This window comes from Pongo pygmaeus, chromosome 8 (genome assembly GCF_028885625.2).
Source record: "Pongo pygmaeus isolate AG05252 chromosome 8, NHGRI_mPonPyg2-v2.0_pri, whole genome shotgun sequence".
NCBI lineage: Eukaryota > Metazoa > Chordata > Mammalia > Primates > Hominidae > Pongo > Pongo pygmaeus.
The window spans coordinates 29,673,556-29,680,077 of NC_072381.2; the positions used below are offsets into that span (position 1 = coordinate 29,673,556).

At 45.2% G+C, this 6,522-nt stretch overlaps 1 non-coding gene across 1 annotated transcript; it reads left to right on the forward strand.

The window, feature by feature from the left end:
- The first annotated feature begins 246 nt into the window (after window positions 1-246).
- Window positions 247-353, forward strand: LOC129007063 (U6 spliceosomal RNA). Its single transcript, XR_008492225.1, has one exon. It is a non-coding gene; the product is annotated as a U6 spliceosomal RNA (small nuclear RNA).
- Window positions 354-6,522: the final 6,169 nt, after the last annotated feature.

Here is a 6,522-nt window from a genome sequence, read left to right on the forward strand (position 1 = left end):
TACTGCACTTCAGCCTGGGCGACAGAGTGAAGCATCAACTCAAAAAGAAAAAGAAAAAAAAAGAAAAAGAAAATGAAAAAGAAAAAAGTAAAGAAAGCAATCAATTGGCCAGATATGGTGGCTCAAGCCTGTAATGCCAGGGTTTTGGGAGGCTGAGGCAGGAGGATCACTTGAAGCCAGGAGTTTGAGACCAGGCGGGGCATAAAAGCGAGACCCTGTCTCTATTAAAAAAAAAAAAAAAAAAAAGTGCTTGCTTTGGCAGCACATATGCTAAAATTGGAACGATACACAGAAGATTGGCATGGCCCCTGCGCAAGAACGACACGCAAATTCATGAAGCGTTCCATATTTTTATCTCCCAGCCATCACCACCCGATTTTGATTGTATCCTTCCTCGTATCCTTTAATCTGTTCACTGCTTTGTCTGGGGGAGGTGGGGTCGCTGGTTCAGACGTTGGCGTTTGTTCTTTGATGGATGAACGAACACTCCAGTTTTCTTTCCCGTGGAGGTTGTTTCAGCCACAAACCGCTTCATTTTGCTGTTTCAATTTCAAAATAAAAGGAAACATATTGAAAAAAAAGAAAGAAAAGAAATCAATCAATCAAACAAAAACAAAACCCAGTAGTTTTTAAAAACACACCTCACTCATACCGAGGCCAGCCCCTAAAGTCCCCGGGTCTCTTCTCTGAACCTCTAGGTCAGGGAAACTGCTGTTCCATCTCTCCTGACTCCTTAAAATTCAATGACTCAAAGATCCCATTTTGGTCAGAAGTTGAACAACAATAAAACCTTTTCCTATCCTGTCCGCCACATTCACGAACTCCCGGGCTCCCACGGGGTTTATTTTTAAATTTCTCGAGTTACGGGGGGAAGGGGTTACGGTGGGAGCGAGACTGAGAACCACAGCGCGAACAGGGGCGCATTGGTACCAGGATCGGGACAGGCGTGTCTCCAGTTCCTACAGACTCTAGCCTCGGGGGGAGTCTGTTCAGATTACAAGTGTCTATGCCCCTGTTTTATTTTGAGACAAGTCGGGGTCGCTCAGTGAGTCAGCACCGAGGAGGCGGTGGGGGAGACAGGCAGCGGCTGGGACGCGCGGGACTGGGGCGCGCCTTGCGCGCTGGGCACCCGAGCTGCGCGCGGGCGGCCAGGGGCGGGGGCCCCAGAGAGCCCGGGAGGGCGTGGACCCGACCGGGGAGGGGTGGGCTCGGGCGCGTCTGGGTTGGGGCTGAATGATGTAAAACAGCGCGGAGCTCCTTGGCGCCTCGGCACCATTACCTTCAATTATCATAATTGGTGCCTCTCTCCGGCGTTTGCATTTCCCCCGAGGGATCTCTCACTGGTTCCCGTTCCTTCTCCTCGCCCTCTCTCGCTCAGTCGCTCTCGGCTCCCGATCGCTCTCCCAGCCTCGCCCTCCCCTCAGTATCGATCTTTTTGGATGTTCTCCCTGCCTAAAACGGATGCTAATATCTCTTCGATTGAACCGAAATGGCGCTGCGGCAGCTATGTTTCCATTGTCAATAGAAACTTAGAGGGACCCGGGGATCAGCATTTATTTTATACTTAAACTAATTTCTCTAAGTACTTTTCTACTTGTAGTCCAACGAACTGGGAATTAGTAACGATGTGTGGAGCCTGGAGTACATTTTCCCGAAACTTCCCGATCTGTCAATAGGAAGGTTAATCTTCCTGGACACCCCCGTCTCCCTCCTCCCACTCTCTTCGCTGGAGTCGTGCTGGCTGATGGGAACGAAAAGACTTCAGATCTGAAAAGGCTTTGATTGTACCTTGAGACATCACCTCTGACAAAAATATAAAAACATAGGCTCTTCTCTGCACTGTCTGCGTCTTTCAGGGGCTGGACCTCACCTGTCTCCAGAAAAACTGCGGATCTTCAGGGATGACTTGAAGGATTAGAAAAGAGAGAAGTACCAGTGCCCCTTCCCATCATTCCTACAGATCTTTGTTAAAATTAGGCAGTCACCTGAAAAAAAAAAAAAAAAGACAGGTGGATTAGAAGCATTTTGAGGGCAGGAGCCGTTTCAGAAATCTGTTGATCACCCCTAAAGAAAAGGACAGCTCATGAGTACAGTTCACGGCAAGTGTATCCATAATTAATCAGGATTTTCTTGGGAAATGCTTCCATTTGAAAGTGAATAAGCAACATCAGACTTCTTCGAAAAATGCCATTGGATAGGAGATGGGTTATCTCAAGGTGTCATGTTGCAGGGTGGAAGATACTTCTTGTGTTTTCCAGCAGACTAGAGGCACGAGTTATGGTTCCATGAGAGCAGCTAAGTTTCTTGCGTAATGATAAGTTAGGCGACCAATTTGTCTCGGCTGATTCTTGGACTGTCACCAGTCATGGGAGCAAACGTTTGCTGGCAAGATTCTGCGTTTTTAGAGAGATACCATCACCCTGCCCAGGCCGTAGGCTGACTTGGCAGTAACATTATTTGCACTTCAAATCTTCAGCTCCAGGGAGGAGAAAATCCTGAAACCACCTGGGAAGTCCTGAAGCCATCATAAATACATTCAGATATTACAAATTTTTTCCTTAGACCAATTTCTAAGGAAAATTGGTCACCATTTCTATAGAGATTCACAGTTAACAAAACTTACACGAAGACCTCAAGTTGCACTAGTAGCAATCTCTGGAGCAGGCAGGCTACCAAACACTCTTGTTCTCATTTTATGGGCAAGCAAACTGAGTACCAAGGGGCCAATTGATTGGCTCATAAAAACTCAGTGAGTTTACTGGGCATGGAGGTTCATGCCTGTGATCCCAGCACTTCGGGAGGCTGAGGCAGGCAAATCACTTGAGGCCAGGAGTTCGAGACCAGCCTGGCCAAAACGGTGAAACACTGCCTCTATCGAAAATACAAAAATTAGCCAGGCATGGTGGCAAACATCTGTAATCCTAGCCACTCAGGAGGGTGAGGCACGAGAATTGCTTGAACCCGGGAGGCGGAGGCTGCAGTGAGCTCGCTTCACTGCACTTCAGCCTGGGCAATGGAGCAAGACTCTATCTCAGAAAAAAAAATAATAATAATAATAAAATAAACAACCAGCTTGGGCAACATGGCGAGACCCTGTCTCTACAAAATATTTAAAAATTAGCAGGGTGAGGTGGCATGCACCTGTAGTCCTAGCTACTGGGGAGTCTGAGGTGGGAGGATCGCTTGAGCCATGGTGGTGGAGGCTGCAGTGAGCTGAGATTGTGCCACTGCACTCCAGCCTGGGTGACAGAGCGAGGCCGTCTCAAAAAACACACAGACAAAACATTGAGTAATGGAGTGTGGATACAAATGCAGGACTTCAGTTTCTTAATTTAGTGTTACTTTTTCCTTGCTCTGTTACCCAGGCTGGAGTGCAGTGGTGCGATCTTGGCTCACTGCAGCCTCCCCATCTCTGGCTCAAGCGATTCTCCAGCCTCAGCCTCCTGAGTAGCTGGGATTACAGGCATGCACCACCACACCCAGCTAATTTTTGTATTTTTAGTAGAGATGGGGTTTCACCATGTTGCCCAGGATGGTCTTGAGCTCCTGGATTCAAGTGATCCACCCTCCTTGGCCTCCCAAAGTGCTGGGATTATAGGTATGAGCCACCATGCCAGGCCCAGGGAACTCTTTTTATATACTCCTGTGATTTAATGAGGAACAACTAAGTGGTATGGGGTGGAGCCGAGTGGATGGACCTCCAAGGAAACAAGTGACTACTTTGACCCTTTGGCTGTAATACTGATGGATTTTGCTCATGTATTCCATACAGACTGGCAAGCAATGTCATTGCTCATAGACATTGCATCACGGGAATCTTGCCTGCTCCTCCCCCCTCCAATATATGTGGAAAATGCCAGGTTGACTATTCACTCCAAATACTCATCTTTCTCAAGAAACTAATAAAACGCTCTGCTCGTTGCCATGGCCCCACTAAGAAGACAAGACGTTCAAGATTGTTGTATATTAAAAATAATCTAGGAGTTCAAAATGGTCCTGGACTCTGGAAAGTCCTGGACTCTGCAAGGTTCTGAGTCTTCAATCTGTTTAAAATGGGCTGTCTTCAAATGGCTACATTAAGTTATTTTAGATGATAGCAAACACTCAAGTGATAAAGTCACACAGAAGTAATAATTTGAAGGAGTGATTTTTTTTTTTTTTTTTTTTGAGACAGAGTCTCACTCTGTTGTCCAGGCTGGAGTGCAGTGGCGCGATCTTGGCTCACAGCAACCTCCGCCTCCTGGAGATTCTCCTGCTTCAGCCTCCCCAGTAGCTGGGATTACAGGCATGTGCCACGATGCTCGGCTAATTTTTATATTTTTAGTAGAGATGGGGTTTCACCATATCGGCCAGGTTGTTCTCAAACTCCTGACCTCAAGTTATCCATCTGCCTCAGCTTCTCAAAGTGCTGGGATTACAGGCATGAGCCACTGTGCCTGGCTTGGAGTAATGATCTTAATTCCACTCACTAATCACTTCTCAGCCTTTTGGCTAAGGTCAAAATTCACTCACTAATATTTTTCTTTTCTTTTGAGATGGTCTCTCTCTGTTGCCCAGACTGAAGTGTAGTGGTATGATCTTAGCTCACTGCAGCCTGGAACTCCTGGGCTCCAGTAATCCTCCTACTTTAGACTCCCAAGTAGCTGAGACTACAGGCATCTACTACTGGGCTTGCTGGTCTCAAACTCCTGAACTCATGTGATCCTCCTGCCTCAGCCTCCCAAAGTGCTGGAATTACAGGTGTGAGCCTCTGAGCCTGGCCTACTTTATTTTTCTTTATAGGTGAATTAACTTTATATAATATGACATGCTTTATGGTGCCAGCCTGCCCATATCTCTTTCTGTGTGTTCTTTCTGGCTCACACCCTTGCTGAGAGCAGTACCCAGGTTTTATATCAGCCAGAACCCTATCCAAGCCCAAGAGATCATAGACTGAGTATTTGGGGATGGTGTCTCCATAAGCTGAACAAATGACTGTGATAGTTTGCAGTAGTGATAGAAGGTGAAACCATCTCTTGGGTACTATCTCTCTGTATAGGGGACTTATGCTTGGACCAAAAAAAAGGCAGAAATTATGAGAGTAAAAACTACAAATAAGGAGAGGATGACAGCCCACTGGCAGAGAGGCGAGAAGCAAAGACAACCCTGAGAAAAAGAGGCCCAAGTCTCTGGCTTCTGGCTCTAGGAAGGTTGGCTCCCCGAGGTGATAAGCAGTGCTTGTCAATCACCAGTCAGTAGTAACCATACCGTAAGCCTATTTTGTCCATACCACAAACCCCTCCTAAATTAATCTTTAGTGCATCTCTCTTCCTTTTAATTAAACAAGTCAACTAACGATGTACTATAAATGTTTTATTTTTACTTATTTATTTATTTGCTATTCTGGCCACTGTCATTGTTTTTATTTCATAATAATTCCTGAGAAAATAACTAACTATACAGTATTTGTTTCATCATTTACAAAGTATCAAGACACACGTTATATTTGATGTGTGAGTTCAAGCCATGAAATAAAATGCCAGCCGAACGTGCATATCTTCAAATATTTAACGCATTTCGATGAGATTTATGGGCAGAGGTTATGAAGAGAGTACACCCTAAGTGAGGTCATCAATGAGCACAATTCTTGTTCTTATCCTTGGTATTAAGGGAAGAACTTCTGATGCACTTTTCTCAGATTGAATAATCTTCCTTTGTTCTATCTGGTCACCTAACAAATGAGCTCCTATTCTGCTATGAATCCCTTAAACACAAATGACTCTCTGATAAGATAGTCAAGCTCACATCTGTAATCCCAGCTACTTGGGAGGCTAAGGTGGGAGGGTCACTCGAGGCTAGAAGTTTGGGACCAGCCTGGGCAACATCAGGAGACTCTGTCTCAACAAAAAGTATAGAAATTAGCCCCATGTAGTGGGGAGCACCTATGGTCTTAGCTACTTGGGAGGCTGGGGCCAGTGGTTCGAGGCTACAGTGAGCTATGATTGCAGTGCTGTACTCCAGCCTGAGTAACAGAGTGAGACCTTCATCTCTAAAAAAGCAAAAGCAAAACCAAGTAACTCTCTACTCTCCCATTCACAATTTATTGCCATTTAGTTACATGTTTAGCCTATAATTTCAAAGATATCATTTAAAATCCTTTAAAACATCTATATGGCCAGCATGGTGGGTCACACCTATAATCCCAGCATTTTTGGAGGCTCAGGCAGGAGGATTGCTTGAGCCCAGGAATTCTGAGACCAGCCTAGGTAACATAGGGAGACCACCATCTCTACAAAAAAATTAAAAAATTAGTCGGGCATGGTGGCTCGCGCCTATATAAATTATATCTTGAATGCTGTTTGAAGGTAATAAAAAACTATTACACTGTTTAACTGTTTCAGTTAGGTCTAGAATCAGTTTTCTGTTCTTGGGTATAGATAGCTTGTTCCCATGTATTTTCGGAATCCCTTTGTAGGTGTAAAAAGAATTTTGGTCGTTGATTTCATTTCTTGCTTTAAACTTCAAAAGGACAGTAGATTGTAC